This window comes from Mytilus californianus, unplaced genomic scaffold (genome assembly GCF_021869535.1).
Source record: "Mytilus californianus isolate M0D057914Y unplaced genomic scaffold, xbMytCali1.0.p SCAF_6, whole genome shotgun sequence".
NCBI classification, from domain to species: Eukaryota; Metazoa; Mollusca; class Bivalvia; order Mytilida; family Mytilidae; genus Mytilus; species Mytilus californianus.
Genome location: NW_026262712.1, coordinates 7,548,850 through 7,566,932, shown reverse-complemented (window position 1 = coordinate 7,566,932; position 18,083 = coordinate 7,548,850). Strand labels below are relative to the sequence as shown.

The 18,083-nt window shown below is 33.5% G+C and overlaps 1 protein-coding gene across 1 annotated transcript in view; it reads left to right on the top strand.

Annotated features, from left to right (window-relative positions):
- LOC127706905 (low-density lipoprotein receptor-related protein 4-like) overlaps positions 1–18,083 on the top strand; it is a 285,549-nt gene that overhangs the window by 41,178 nt on the left and 226,288 nt on the right. The window lies entirely within an intron of this gene.

The window sequence follows — 18,083 nt, the reverse complement described above, 5'->3', positions numbered from 1 at the left end:
TGTAAACGGAATTATTGATATAATAGTTCTGACATGTGAATATTTGATTGACAAATTGTCTGTCATCCAGGAGCTTCATTCAATAATGAAATCTACAAATCCTGATGGGGTTTGATTAGTGCATGCACCATCATTCGTTCATCTTTTGCATTTTTTTTTACTTGTCATATTTTAAACCCTTCATTAATTTGGGTCATAAATTAACTTCAGATAAAAATTCTTTATCAAAAAAACAATGTGTAATCTCACATCATCGAGGACAATAATTTAAGCACAGCCATAACATGTCAACGCGACATAGGCATACATTATTTGACAGTTCCACTAATTAACGTTTAAAACATCCAACCTTGTATATTAAATACTTTCCGAATTCAATTTAAAAATGCATTTTGTAACTAGTTTCTGCATGCTGTTAGCGTAAATCGAATACTTTTCAAATCCACTTGAAAGAAAATCGATATTTATTACATGTACTATTTTCCGGTATCATGATGTAGCTTTTACGGTTGATCTTTTGCTTTCATTTTTTGCAAAAAAATGTATATACCTTTATTCGTATAAATATTTCGACTGTAACCATTAATGATAACTTACCGTACTGATATCCAACAGATTTATACTTAATTCACAACAGCATTACGTTTATTTTGGTAATTTCTAAAAAAAAAAACAATCATTTTGATAAAACCACTGTTTACTTGGATAAGTGAAACTACCAAACAGGGAAAATGTCAGTCTTGTTTTTGTTTTGTTGTAAGTTTTAAAAGATAAGAGATATAAACTGAAAAACAAACTATCAATTCTGCATTAAAATAAGACCAGTATGTCCACCTAGATATACACTGTTCCAATAACGCGACACAAAGGGTTTCCTAAAAAGTCAACAACAATATCATATTTTACGTGCAGCCCATGTTTTATTGGATTGAGAACATGGCTTTGTATCCAAAGCTAAAGAAGAACGTCATATTATTACTCCTTTTAAATATTTTGTTTGACAAGCTACAAAGACACTGTTGATATAAGCATTTTACATAAACTTCCTATATTCAGAAAAGAAATATAGGTGTGAGAATACTTAAAATGTAAAGTTAAATATACATTACATTTCATAGAGACATAGCGTGTGCAAGAAATGAGTGATCAGCACTACCGATTCTCGAACTCGCCCAAGACATTTCGTTTATAAACTTATGTTATATATTTCATGATTAAATTACAGGAAAAGTAGATAGGAGAGTGCGGACACACCTTTTTCAAAATAATTGTTATTTTCACGGACTTGTCTCTGCGAAATACAAGGTGTTTATTTTGACTGATATCAAACTTGTTCGAAACAATGCTCGTATTAACCTTTAATGGAAATTATATTTTAAACTAGCAAAAACTGTACATTTCAGACCGCTTAAAATGCAATATAATAAAAAAAATTACATTTCATAGAAACAGTTTCTGTTCAGATATTTAATTAGTGCTGATGTTAGAAGTCGTCCCAGATATTACTTTATTAAATCTTTATTATAGGTTTCATCATAGTCCTACAATAAATGTAAACTTAAGGGCACTTACGATGAAATTTTCCACATAACTATAATTTGAAGTGAAAGAGTTTCCTGACAATAGTTGCCTGGCACTGACTATCTAATTTGTTCCATGACATTACTAATACAAATATGGTTCTCATGAAAAAACCTTCAAAGAATTGTTCACGTAATAGCGCTAACAAGACCGGACAGACACACGGAAGCAAGGCACTAGTATATGTTTGTCTCCCGAATGATGTAATGTAGGGGACAATAAAAAGTGAATGGAAAAAGAGTTGAATTTGCTTTGATGACATATTGTTGAAACATCATATACAGAATACAAATTCATAATGTTCGACGCAAACAAACTGAGCCATATGTTTGGCTGTTACTTTCAGGTCATTTATGGTCAGATAGCTCTTCTACTGTTTCGGTTTTGATACATCTTGGTTTTCAAATATTTGGCTTTAAGCATTCCTGACGAATGCTAATCCAGAAAAGTGCCTCGAACGAAGGAAATTGATAATTATTTTAGACATGTCATCAAAAAAAGCAAAACAACTGGAACATATTTTGTGCAACTATTGAAATGATTCAAACCTTATTTATACAAAATTCAAGAACGAACAATTAACACGTTCAATACTTTCCTCAGTTAACTCCATCAAATAAATCCCCAGCAGCGTTCAAATCGTTCCTCATTCTTTAATTTAGCACATATTACAAAAAGCCCTTAACAGACAGTCGGTTAAGAAAGCCTCAGCTGTCATATATTACTAAACGTTATACTAAGGCATGTAAAGTTAAGAAAGCGTAATGAATTGAGTCATCCAAGTGCTTACCCTAAATTGTGACATGGTAACATTTGTAACATTTAGAGGCCAGCTGAAGCCTCCCCCTTCCGGGTGCGGCATTTTCTCGCTGTGTTGAAGATTCGTTGGTGGCTTTCGGCTGTTTTCTGCTCTTTGGTCGGGTTGTTGTCTCTTTGACATATTTCCCATTCTTAATTTTAAGATGAATTTGCGTTATGTTGACTTCCAATGAGAATGGCTTATTTTATAGTATTGTATTAATAAGTCACTATATTATGATGATGTGAACATGGTGAAGTTGACGTTGTATGATATAAGTTTGCAGATGGATAATGCTCAGTCATTTCGATTGATTGCTATGATTACAAATAAAAGGAATAGTTAAAATGTGTGGTGCTGACTTATCATTTACTTTAATACACATTGAGCTGAGATAGTTCGATGTTAAACCATTGCGATTTAATGACAAGTTTATCATACAATATGTTGATTTAAAACAACACGATTTGTAGTTGACAGTACATCATGTTAAGTGAAGATATAACGACGCTTCAACACTATAATGAAACGAAAGGCTTATAAAACACATGCTGACTCTAAACTAAAGAATGTAGAGACGGAAGTACATGATGATATATAATTAAAATGTTACGATAGGCTTACCTTATAATTTGTTGACTCAAAATTACAGGATGTAACATTGCACGTTATTAAATTTAAGATACGGTATCACGATGGTTTGTCAGTTCAATGTCATGATAGGCTGTCCATACAATATGCTCACTAGAAACTTCACAACGTACAGTTGAACGGATGTGATGTTGAGCTAAGCTAATTATGATTTAAAACCAAAGTTACCTTAAGAACCATATTTCGGAACATATTTATCTATGATATATGTTAATACATATAACATATTATCGGAGCCTTATAAGGCTTAGAGATTTGAAAGTCAAAATTGACTCCTATAAGTTCAAGTCTATGTCAGAGTTATCAGAGAATTTAAGTTTACCATACCTTTTTCCCTGAAATAGAAAATAAGACACTGTACAGTTCATTATATTTGTAAAAGGGGTTGAAACTCTACGATATGGGTGATGCATTTCATAATATTTTGACTTGTTCTTATGGTAAGTTTCTTATATCTTATGACGTCTGCTTAATCGCATAGTTTGATCTATTTAATAACTCTTCGTCTTTCGAATTGAAAATACCTGAATATTTAAATATTGTTATTGATTAACACTCGTTCTTTTTCAACAGATATCTAATTTCAAGATACATACAAAAATAAATATTGATATATGTTGTTTAACATTATGACATTTATGGCTCTCTAAATTCATTTCAACATCTCCACCAGAAGTGTATGTTCATTTTTTTCCTATCCAGACATTGAGTGTTTTACTGGTTGGTTATTGAGTTATGTCTTAATGTTTGTGGTTTGAATTCTGTAATGTCGGTACATTTCACATATGCCTTATTTGTCATTATAGTAAAGTTACTCCTGGTTCGTCTACAATGTGTTTGCTTTATGTTATTTGTTTTCAAGTGTGTTAACTGTTTGGTCTTACTTGATCTTGTCTTATATTGAAGTTATTTTATTTTTATTTTCTATATGCATTAATATGTATGTTAAAGTAAAGATAAATAAGCATCTAGTTCATGTATATGATTTTAAGTTTAAATCAACTATATGCACAGGACTTTTTTCTCTTTCTACAGTTCTGATTTTGAAGAAAAACCAACATGGTTAGAAAATACCAATAATTACACCATTACTAACACAATTCAATAATTTTATTCTGTTCATGGTTAGAAAATACATAAAATAATAGAGATTATCAAAATTTTATATTTTCAATAATCTGGTTTAATTCAATCAAATATATGTGTGGGTGTGTGGGTGTTGTAGCCTTTAGCTCATTGCCATACTGGCATGGCCATAGATGGCGCTCTCAGGTGGAATTTGAATTTTGGAATTCCCGTATCGGGCACTTGTTAATTTGCTGTCGACAACAAAGCAGGTGCTGCAGAAATTAGTTAAATTATTTAAACGAAAAGATGCCAAACAAAAGAAATGCCAGGGGATCGCCATCAAGGGCCATTGGAAAGAAGAGGAGGACGACCAGCAGGAAAGAAGGACAGGGAGTGCGGAACGAAGAAATCACTCAAAAGAAGGACGGAGTTACACGGCAAAGAATGGTCAGTAAAACACAGGAGGTGGGACACGTGGAGACACAAGGACCAGAAGAAAATGCTGAAATATCATCAGGTAATGAGTCGGAGGAGGATGCACGGGCATTCCCCTTTTTTAGGCACAACCCGTCACACAAACATTTTGAAATGGCAAATAATTCCATTGATTTCACTCCGACACAAGAGTCTAGCATTCATGACACAGTAGGGGAACACGTGCCTTTTAAAATTAAGTAAAAAAATTGGGAGGGAAAGTTTAATAGAGCTTCATTATCTTTTGAGAACGCAAAAAGAAATTGAGGAGGTTGACGAGGGCGATTTGAAATTAAAAAGGGGGAAAATTTGCATTGAAAAAAGATCGTCGGGTGTTTATTTGTCCATAAATGAATGGACTTCAGCATTTATGGTTTTCATGAGTGTCTACATTGAGAAATACAGGACACGGGCACAGAAATTGTTAAAATATATGCGCGATATAAGATTAGAGGCAACGAGGTCAGAATACTGGGCCACCTATGACGAGCAATTTAGGCTAAAAATAGAAAAGAATCCAAATTTATCTTGGGGAAATATACACGGTGAATATTGGCTATTACACATCACATCTCCCACAGTACAAAACAATGTGTCAGTGCAATGACAGGGTTATAGAACAAATACACAAAATCGTGGTCATTATAACTCAAATGCAGCTACACTTTCAATCACTAACACGAGAACACATCAACAATCACAGGTAACTAGTGGAAGTGTAAATATGTCATGTAAATACTATAATAATGGTCATGACTGTCCCTACTTCCCTCGTTGTAGGTTTAAACATGTATGTGAAATATGCAGTGGCAAACACAGAAAGGCCCAATGTAACAACCGGGCTCAAGGAAGAAGTAACAAAAAGTATTAATCTTTATTCATTAGGAAATACTCCTGTTAAAGTATCGGTCTTGGAAAATTATTTAGAATTTTACCCACATAACAATGTAGCACATGAAATTATATCTGGTTTCAAATATGGTTTTTCATTAAAATATTTTGGCTCTAGGGAACCAAGGGAGAGTTCCAATTTAAAAAGTGCATTACAGCTACCCAACATTTTTAAAGAAAAATTAATGAAGGAAGTTAAACTTGGTCGCATTGCTGGTCCTTTCAGATACCCGCCTTTTCCCACACTTCAATTATCACCAATGGGGCTAGTGCCAAAAAAGGAAGGGGATTTAAGACTTATTTAACATTTATCCTATCCTGAGAATAATTCAATAACTGATTGTATTGATAAAGATCATTGTTCAGTGCAGTACAGTTCAGTGGACGAAGCAGCATGTTTGATAAATAGACACAAAACATTTGCCCGTTTAAGTCAGTGTGATGTAAAAGCGGCTATTCGCTTGTTGTCATTTGCCCCGCAGGATTTTGACTTGTTAGGGATAAAATTTCAGGGTGAATATTATCTTAATAAAATGATGCCAATTGGGGACTCAATAAGTTGTGCCCTGTGGGAGAAATTTGCAAAAGCTTTGCATTGGATAATACAGCAAAAAAGCGGAAATGATAATATCCTCCATTATTTAGATGATTTTCTTTTTGTCGAGTCGAGCCAAACATCAAAAGTTGGCAATACTTTGAAGATATTCCAAGAGGTATGCGATAAAATAGGTATTCCTCTTGCTAGTGACAAGACTACTTTGCCTACTACATTACTCATTTTTTGGGGGTATAGAATTTGATACACAGAATTTAATCATGCGGCTTCCAAATGAAAAACTTGTCAAACTCTCACAAAAAATCAGAGATACCTTAGACAGTTCTAAAATAACTCTTAAAGATATGCAATTTCTTCTTGGGCTCCTGAATTTTGCTTGTAAGGTGGTTGCTCCAGGCCGCACCTTCTGTCGCAGACTCATAAATTCAACAATCGGGGTAAGAAAATCATATTACAAAATTCGAGTAAACAAGCAGATAAAAGCTGATTTGAGAAGTTTGGTTAGACTTTTTAAAACAATACAATGGTGTCACTGTAATAACCGACAATGTATGGGTTTCAAATGAAAAATTCGAGTTGTTCACGGATAGTGCAGGGGGGTCCAAAGGTGGGTATGGGATCTATTTTGCAGGTCAGTGGGCCCAAGGCATATGGCCAAAACATTTGGTTGAAACTGGAATCACCAGAGATATGACATTGTTAGAGTTGTTTCCAGTTGTAGCAGCACTTATGTCCTGGAAATCATATTTTGTTAACAACAAAGTTATTTTTCATGTTGATAATCAGGCGGTTGTTCAAATCATTAATATGAAAACTAGCAAATTAAGTAGAGTTATGACTTTAGTAAGACAAATGGTTTTAATGAACTTACAAAACAATACGTCAGTTAAGGCAATGTATATCCCTTCAAACAAAACCAAATTGCTGATTGTCTTTCTCGTTCTCAGTGGGGGAAGTTCAGAAGCCTAGCTCCAGAATCAGACCAGTGGCGAACCAAAATTCCAACACAGATCTGGATCATTTAAGTCAGGTGGCGGATTTTATTGTCAATCAAGGTGTGTCCAAAAATACACAAAAATCATACAATTTGGCTCTGTCAAAACTTTGTAATTTTAGATCATCTTACAAATTGAAACAGCATTGGCCAGTGCCAGTCAATGATTTGCTAAATTATAGTTTTTTTGTCAGTACAAGGTCTTTTTGGGGTTACCATATCATCTTATATATCAGGAGTTTCATACCATCATAAAATACAAGGCATACAGGATACTACAAAATTCTTTATAATTGGCAAGGCATTAGAAGGAATAAAAAGAATTCAAGGAGGGAAACGTAATGACATTAGAGCACCAATTACAGTGCAATTGTTAGGAGATATGATAGGTTGTTAAGATAAAGTATGTAAGAATAAATATGAATTTGCTTTATTTTCAGCAGTTTTTTTCAGTTGCCTTCTTTGGTTTGCTAAGGGTAGGGGAAATCACTACTTCAAAAACTAAGTCTGTTATAAATGGCTCCAACTTAACAATTTCTGATATTTTAGTTAAGAAAAAGTCCTGGAGCTAAGGGTAAGGTAGTCAAAAACTGACCAAAAGGGAAAGTCCGTTACTTTATTGATACCTGAGAACAGAAAAAAAAACTACTGTCCGATACAACTCATTAACGAATACTTAAAGGTACGACCTACCTGTGACAATAAAGATTTGTTTATTCATTATAATGGTATGCCTTTAACTAGATACCAATTCAGCAGTATACTGGAAAAGGCTTTACATTTTCTTCATATTAGTAAAGGTCATTTTAGGTCACATAGTTTTAGAATTGGGGGAGCCACGGAACTAGCCAGGCAGGGGGTCTCAGAGGAGGTAATTATGAAATTAGGCAGATGGACATCGCATGCTTATTCTCGCTATATTAGGTTGCCATTTTTCTAGTTTAAAATGGCTAACAAGCTACAAGTTTTCACAGGTCGCAAGATTTTATGGATTGTTGGAAGTTCCCTTGTTCATTGGGCCAATGTAGAGGCGAAGAAATATGGTAGGACCAACCTGGGACTGGAGTCCAAAGGTGTTACAACATACTGAATTGGGCAACCTGGTTTACAGATTAAAGATTTGGACTCCCTACTGGATGCAAAAAGAAAATGTTTACCTTCTCCTAATTTTATTATTATTCACTGTGGAGCTTATGATTTGACAGATTTAGAATTGACAGGGAAGGGTTTAATTGAAAATTTAAAATGTTCTATCCTACGTTACCAGGCTTTATTTAAAAATGTTATTATAATATGGTCTTCAATGCTACAGCGCAGATACTGGCATTTTGCACCCTTGAATGCGGGTGCAATAATCGAACAGAAGAGAAAAAGAGTGAATTCAGTGGTTAAAAACTGTGTAATAGAAAATGGGGGGAAAGCTATTTTACACGAGAACATTAGGGCAAGTGAAGTGTCTTTATACAGAACAGATGGAACTCATTTATCACAAACTGGAAATCAGGTTTTCTTAAATAATATACAAGGGGGGGGGGGTCTTTTCTAGGCACAACAATTTCAACTTTTCCATTGCTTCAGTAATGAACATTTTATGGAGGTGAGAACCCAAGTCAGATTTGGTAGCTGACTAAGGCTCTCATGTGGCGGTCCAGGGAGACTGGTAGTTATTGGGGGATTATTTCACTCGGCCCTTGCTCTGGGCCTGACAAGTTCTACAATTTGCAGGTTTGGAAAATGTGGTTAGTGGTAACGGTGGGGTCTACAGATGGGTAACTCTGGGACCTCCTCCACCTCATCTTATAGAGGGGAGGCCTACACCTGCCAACGGGTGGGGCACTAATAACTGGAGCATTGGTAATACAAGTGTTTTCCCCGGTCACTCCTCATGGTAGGTGGTGGTGTAACCGTGTTTAACTACCAGGGGTTTTATGACACTATGTCAACATAGGTCAGCTGATAGCCATTGTGTATAGGTAATCGGTAGTCACCCTGGAGCCTCAACAAAATATTATAAAATACTCTATAGCCAAAGTAATGCCACAAAGTAAAAATGTATATTCTAGTCATGAAAATGTGCATACAAGTTTGTGTAATAAAATGTATGTGCAATTAGAATGATTGTTTTTGTGTAAGTTGTAAAAGTTATAAATGAAAAACAGAGGATGGAACCTCTAAACAAATGAGTATAATATACAGAAAGTCTGTAATATTTTAATTTTGGTATTTGTATTACAATTAACAACAGACAAAGGGAGACAACTCTAGAACAATTTTTAATCACTTTGTCATTAAAGGAAGGACTTCAACATAGTTTAGAAAAGACGTCAACAACTCTTGATCGTTGTTCTTCATCTCATTGTTATTCGTTCAGTAATAATATAGGGTCTTCTTCTATGAGTATTGCAATTAATAGAGATTATCAAAATTTTATATTTTCAATAGTCTGGTTTATTTCAATAAAATATTTGTGTGGTCGTGTGGGTGTTGCAGCCTTTAGCTCATTGCCATATTTGGCATGGCCATAGATGGCGCTCTCAGGTGGAATTTGAATTTTGGAATTCCCGTATCGGGCACTTATTAATTTGCTGTCAACAACAAAGCAGGTGCTGTAGAAATTAGTTAAATTATTTAAAACCCGCCCACCCTCCCAAATAAGAATAGTTGCTGCTGTTTTTTGTTTTATTTTTGCAGGCACTAGTTTGCTGTATTGGGTTGCAATATTATGGTTACCAGTATCCAAGCAGTTCCTCCATGGTATTGGACCAATACAGGATAGTTTGGAGTAAACTTGCGTTTCTTTGATTTGGACATTTCCGTTATTAAGCACTTTATTTATATAAGAACTATTGTGATTTAAGCAACCAGAATGAATTTAGGTTTATATTAATTACCAATTTTATTAATTGGGAAGAAAACAAGACATTTTAAAGAAATTAATTTTCTTCTACTATCCTTAGGCGCAGAGTCAATTTTGAATGGGGGGAGGTCCAGGGAGACTGGTAGTGGTTGGGGGATTATTTCACTCGGTCCTTGCTCTGGGCCTGACAAGTTCTACAATTTGCAGGTTTGGAAAATGTGGTTAGTGGTAACGGTGGGGTCTACAGATGGTTAACTCTGGGACATTCTCCACCTCATCTTATAGAGGGGAGGCCTACACCTGCGAACAGGTGGGGCACTAATAACTGGAGCATTGGTAATACGAGTGTTTTCCCCGGTCACTCCCAATGGTAGGTGGGGGTATAACCGTGTTTAACTACCAGGTGTTTTATGACACTATGTCAACATAGGTCAGCTGATAGCCATTGTGTATAGGTAATTGGTAGTCACCCTGGCGCCTCAACAAAATATTATAGAATACTCTGTAGCCAAAGTAATGACACAAAGTAAAAATGTATATTCTAGTCATGAAAATGTAAATACAAGTTGGTGTAATAAAATGTATGTGTAATTAGAATGATTGTTTTGGTATAAATTGTAAAAGTTATAAATGAAAAACAGAGGATGGAACCTATACACAAATGAGTATAATATACAGAAAGTCTGTAGTATTTTAATTTTAGAATTTGTGAATTACAATTAACAATAGACAAATAGAGACAACTCTAGAACAATTTTTAATCACTTTGTGATTAAAGGAAGGACTTCAACATAGTTTAGAAAATACGTCAACAACTCTTGATCGTTGTTCTTCATTTAATTGTTATTCGTTCAGTATTAATATAGGGTCTTCTTTTATGAGTATTGCAATTAACACCATTACAAACATAATTCCAATTTTATATTAATGTTCGGGTCTATAATAGAACTAATATAACAGGCAGTGCGTGCGGCGACTTTCCTCAATGACAAAACCTTTTGTTATAAATGAAAATCCAAGATATCCACATCATCCATTTTTTAATAAGGTATTTTGTTTGTATTTCTTGTACAAATTATTGTCCTTTGGGAACTTGTCATCATCAATCAACTGCAATCGTGTTTTTGCATAATAACTATTACCATGAATCAGCCAAATGTCTGATTACATGTAATTTGATTTAATCACTACTATTCAAAATACCATGTAACTCTGATTACTTTTTGATTATATTCTGATTGTATATTTCAGAGATTAATGATGATAAAGTGTAATGGCCATAACTAGTGACAATATGTTTATGTATATACGTTGTTAATTTTGTAGTTATCATGTTTTTTGTTAAATTGATGAACTTTGAGTTACAGATGGGTGCAGTCCTAGTCTGTAAAAAAGTTAACTTGGAGCAGACTTGTTGACTGCTTTCCAAGTTAACTTAAGACAATGTAAGCAGACACGCAGGTTAACTTCGTCGTTGGTAGACCAGACCTACGGTCTGCCTTTTTAGGACAACTGCAGATCTATTGACAGGTCTGCTCCCGACCAGACCTGCTGACAAATCTGCTATTGACAAGGCCTGAGGAAAAGGTCTGCTTTTGACAGATTTCCGTGTTTAAGACTTTTCATAATGTACCTGAGCTTTAATTATGTAAAAAATAATCACATTGTTCTTTTTTTCCAGTAAAGCAAATTTCTTTACTCCTATAGACTGTATAGATATTATACACATTAAACAAAATATTTTTTTTCATTTCATATTCTTATAAATATATTAAATAATGGCTATAAAATTACACACAGCTATCATAGAGAAAGGAAAGTGTTTTTTTTATTAGAAGGCAAATAGAAAGGTTATCCAACGCATCGGAAGCATTTTGATATATCATGGGATATCAGGATCATGCGGTCAAATAGTTTTGTTATACAAACTATCCTTTACTAATTACTTCAGTGACGGTTCAATATTTTAAATACAGAGATGAAATGCTGACAATTTAAATTGATGCGGAAAAAGATTTTGCATTCATTGTTTTCAAGTAAGCCCCAGGTATCAAATCTACTGAAATTTTGTTACATGTCAATATATTGAACAAAAGGAGGACATGCTGGCTTTCTAAATTTATGCGGACAACATTTTGTAGTCATTGTGTTCCAATATTGCTGTTATTTGTATTATACAATACATCCTGGCATAAAAATATTACTGAATTATTATGCGGCTATATAGATTTACATAATAAAGTGCAAATATGGTCAATTTTGGTTGATACGGGCTAAAAATTTTGTTGTATAAATCAGCCTGAGGAATCAAAACTACTGAAATTTTGTTACATATCAATATATTGAACGAACGGAGAACAACTGGCACTCTAAATTAATGGCGACAAAATTGTGAAGTCATTGTGTTCCAATATTGCTGTCATTTGTATTATTCATTCTATCCTTACAGAAAAATATTGCTGATTTACTATGCCGTTATATTTATTTACGTAATAAAGTGCAAATATGGTCAGTTTTGGTTGATGCGGTTACATAATTTTGTTGTACAAGTCAGCCTGATGTTCAGTGGTTGTCGTCTGTTTGTGTGGTTCATAAGTGTTTCTCGTTTCTCGTTTTTATATAGATTAGACCGTTGGTTTTCCCGTTTGAATGGTTTTTCACTAGTAATTTTTGGGTCCCTTTATAGCTTGCTGTTCGGTGTGAGCAAAGGTTCCGTGTTGAATGCCGTACCTTGACCTATAAAGGTTTACTTTTATAAATTGTTACTTGGATGGAGAGTTGTCTCATTGGCACTCATACCACATCTTCCTATATCTATATACATAATAAAGTGCAAATATGGTCAGTTTTGGTTGATACAGTCAAATAATTTTGCTATACGAATATCAATATATCATGTATTTCGAACAAACGGAGGCAGGCTGGCACTCTTAATTTATGCCGAAACAATTTTGTAGTCATTGTGTTCCAATATTGCTGTCATTTGTATTATACATTCTATCCTTACATAAATATATTGCTTATTTACTATGCTGCTATTTTGATTTACACAATACAGTGCAAATATGGTGAGTTTTGGTTTATGCGGTTACATAAGTTTGTTTTACAAGTCAGCCTGAAGTATCAAAACTTCTGAAATTTTGTTACGTATCAATATATTGAACAATAAGAGGACATGTTTGCACTCTAAATTGATCCGAAAACACAATTTTGTAGTCAGTGTGTTCCAATATTTCTGTCATTTATATTATACAAGACATCCTGTCATAAAATATTACTGAATTATTATGCGGCTTTATAGATTTACATGATAAAGTGCCAATATGGTCAATTTTGGTTGATACGGTCAAATAATTTTGCTATACAATTATCAATATATCATGTAAATTGAACAAAAGGAGGACATGCTGGCACTCTCAATTCACAGGGACAAAATTGTGTAGTCATTGTGTTCCAATATTGCTGTCATTTGTATTATACATTCAATCCTGACATTAAAGTATTCCTGATTAAAAATACTATGCAGCTATATAAATTTACATAATACAATAAAATATGGTCAGTTTTGGTTGAAGCGGTCAAATAATTTTGTTGTACCAGTCTACCTGAGGTATCAAACTACTGACATTTTGTTACGTATCAATATATTTAACAATAGGAGGACATGTTTGCACTCTAAATTGATTCGAACAAATATTGCTGATATTTGTATTATACAATACATCCTGACATAAAATATTACTGAATTATTATGCGGCTATATAGATTTACACAATAAAGTGCAAAATGGTCAGTTTTGGTCGATACGGTCAAATAATTTTGCTATACGAATATCAATATATCATGTATATTGAACAAAAGGAGGACATGCTGGCACTCTAAATTGATGCCGACTAAATTTTGTAGTCATTGTGTTCCAATAACGCTGTCATTTGTATTATACCTTCAATCCTGACATAAAAGTATTGCTCATTAAAAATACTATGCGGCTATATAGATTTACATAATAAAGTGCAATTATGGTCAATTTTGGTTGATACGGTCAACTAATTTTGCTATACGAGTCAGCCTGAGGTATCAAAACTACTGAAATTTTGTTACGTATCAATATATCGATACATTGAACAAAAGGAGGACATGCTGGCACTCTAAATTTATGCGGAAACAAATTTGTAGTTATTGTGTTCCAATATTGCTGTCATTTGTATTATACATTCTATCCTGACATAAAAATATTGCTGATTTACTTTGCAGCTGTATAGATTTACATAATAAAGTGAAAATATTATACGATTATGCATTGGAATATATATTCAATGCCCGTTATTAATGTAACCAATATTTTTTTTTTAAATATAGAAAGATAAATTTGTATATCAAGCACAGTTTTATGCGTACTTTATTTACAAATACATATATTTAATAGACGTCTTGATATCACGGAAGTATTAAATTGACTTTATTTTTCTGCAAGAAACAGACATTACAAAATATTTAAAAAAAAAAACGATGTAGAGCGGTCCTAGTTACGAGTTAACTTATTGTTGAGCAGACCAGCCAAACGTTAACTTGGGATCAGGTCTGGTTCGAATGGTTCAAAATCAAAGTTAACTGATGTTAACGTATGACCAGCCAAACGTTAACTTGAGATCAGGTCTGGTTCGAATGGTTCAAAATCAAAGTTAACTTATGTTAACGTATGACAGGACTGGTTTCGAAGTTAACTTATATCAGTAGCGGACCTGTTTCCAAGTTAACTTTTTCGGCAGACATACAAACAGTCCTAGGACCAAGTCCGCTATTTAAAATTAACTAGATTGTGAATCTAGGACTGGTCAGAGCAGTCCTAAATCCTGTCACAGGTTCACTTTGATAAGTCCAAATTACTGGTTATCAAGTTAACTTGATGTACAGGCAATGACTGCACCCATCTGTATCATCTTATGGTATATCAACAACAAGACTTCATAAAAAGTGCTATTGTTGAAACCTTTTAATATTGTGCATGTTATGGATTGGAAAACAAGTAATTGCAACTTATATTCATCCCTTTCCACTTTGCTGATTCAAGTGCTACCGTTTATTATTTATATCATTCAAATGGGTCATTTTGAAAACTATTATAATCAGATACAATTATGTACCCCATTCAATTTCAATATGGTCGCTTATCCTTAATGTAATAATAATTTTCATTTAGTAAATATGGCATCATTCTTTTCGATTCAACTATAAATATGTTACATATCATTCTTTGTTAAAAAGGACAAGATATTATATTATAAGTCGTTATTTGAGATAACCTGGGGACGCCGAAGCTGATCTCAAAAGCCTTACAATCACTATCATAGACCACAACAAGGGTTGGTCAACAGCCGACAGACTTGCTCGGGTAAATTTTTGGATAAGTAAGTTAAGGACAGTTTCCCCAGAGGGTATTAATGAAAAAACATAGAATGAGTCTCTATCATCACTTGTGTCCAGTAACCCAGTATCCTGTAAAGGACTCTTATAGTTTTTAAGGAATTTATCCCAAACATCAATGGAGAGAAAAAATCCCAGCGTTACGTTATTGATTCGTGATAACTTGTATAATGATCAATATTACTATTACAGTGTAAGAACCATTAGAATTCTTACTGATGAAGTACAATTAGTTATCCGAAATATTTTACATTTGTTCATGATTTAATTGTTTGACGATGTTGTACCCTTTTAGACTTGCTTATTATATATTATATTTGTAATGTACTGTATCATAATTATATGATTCATCGGCTCGTAAGATTTATCGTTTGCTATTATTCAGACATTATATATTATATATATGTTCATAAAGTTGTAACACAATCATTTTTAATTATTTTATTCTGGTATCACCTTAGTCGAACAAAGGTATACAGAAAAACAATTTTTTTTACATACATTCAGTTGTACAATTTTTGAGGAAACATGCATATGAGTTACATTATAACCGTATCAGAAGCAGCCGACAGGTTAACTTCTGAGATAATCCAGTTTGTCATTTATAATTCTAACAAATTGGCACAATTTGCTAAGTTTAAATTGCTGTTTTTGCTTCATAATATCTTAAAATTAAATATATATATATATATATATATATATATCAAATGCGTTTTGTGAAAATATGCTTTTTCACTCATTTGGTCTTTTGGAAAATGTTGTTTGTGCTGTAGACCCCTCTACCATGAAATTTTTTTTGCATGCACACGTATAAAAAATGCGGGTTTTATCAAACGCAATCATAGGTTTGAACGTTGTTTTTAATTTAGACTTGTTTATGTTTTTGGTATAACATCTTTGCCGCACAAACAACATTTTCCAAAAGACCAAAAACGTTAAAAAGTATATTTTAACAAATCGCATTTGACTAACAGGTCGAACAACTGATGGTCTTAAACCCTGCTGACTGCCATTGGCGATTGCCAAATAAATTGATCACAAGATGTAACAAAAAAGATTTTAATATTAATTGAATATTAAACAGCAAACGATAAACTTGCGGCAAAGATGTTATACCAAAAACATGAGGTGCAGATATTTGTACACCAGATCCGGATTTCGACAATAAATGACTCTTCAGTAATGTTAGTGATCGAAACAGTATTTGGAAGGCCATATAATTTACCTGAATTTAGGATAGACTCTTGAATTTTAAAGAGTCAAAATAGGATGAACGGATCATATAAACCGGAGGGAAAATATGATACAAGCCCAAACGAAAAAAATATAAACAAGTCTGAATTGAAAACTATGTTCAAACCCATGATTGCGTTTGATAAAAACCGCAATTTTTATACGTGTGCATGTAAAACAAATTGCGTTGTAGAAGGGTCTAAATACAGCACAAACAACATATTCTAAAAGACCAAAAAAGTGAAAAAGTATATTTTAACAAAACGCATTTGACTAACGAGTCGAACAACTGATGTTCCTAAACCCTGCTGACTGCCATTGGCGATTGCCAAAAAAATTGATCACAAGCTGTAACAAAATTGATCTTAATATTAATTAAATACTAAACAGCAAACAATAAACTTGCGGCAAAGATGTTATACCACAAACATGAGGTGCAGATATTTGTACACCAGATCCGGATTTTGACAATATATATTTATATATATATATATGAAAAATTTGGTAAAAGAAGAATCGATCATTTATAGTAGAAGACAACCGAAAAATTTGAAACGTTACAATAGCGCGATTCGATATAGTTGAAAACATAGCATCCGTAAAAATGTGTGGCGATTCACGCTGTGGAGTATGTTCCAGAGACAATTATAATTATTCAGAAATCGGCAGTACGAACTATTTCAAAAATGGTAAGAAATTTACAGTAAACGCAAATATGACTTGTATAACTTTTGAATTGCAACATATTTATGACTTCTTGTATTTCTGTTAGTTTCTGAGGACTTCAAATCTTGAACTTAATAATTGAATAAATATTTAAACTGCTTTAAATGATCTCCATTGAATTTGTTGTACTTTTTATTTTTTTTGTGATACATGTTGGTTATCTGTATCTCCGTCGTTTTGGTGTTCTCATTTTTGTTTTTTGTTCTTTGTCTTTTTGGTACTTTGTATATACATAAGATGTGATATGAGTGCCAATGAGACATTTATCCATTTAAGTCATAATGTATTTGAAGTTAACAGTTACAGACTACAGGTCAAAGTACGGCCGTCAACACGTGGCTTTTGGCCCAGATTAAAAAGCAAGCTATACAGGACCCAAGATGACTAGTGTAAAACAATTCAAACAGGAAAACCAACGATCTAATCTTATACAAACGGAGAAATACCTATGAAGCAAACCAACAAACGACAACTACTGAACAACAGGCTCCAGACTCAGGACAGTTGCATAAACATGCAGAGGGTAAAAATAGTTTTGTTCCGCCGGCAAACGATATTGCAGTTGAAGGCAACACTTCTCCTTATGCGTTCTTTATTCTGACAACGAAAATCGGCATCAAATCGTCCTTGCCTTTGGTAAAAAATCTGTGTAAATGCTAGAAACAGTTTAATAGTTCGCTGTTTAGAAAAACAAACATGTGCGGGGAGGGGGGCCTGAGGGTCCGTGGAACGAGGAAATAAATTGGTGTGGCCTAAAGAAACAGATTTTATATTTCTTGTACATTCTCCTTCATCTATATATTAGTTTTACTGTTTTTTTTTATACAGT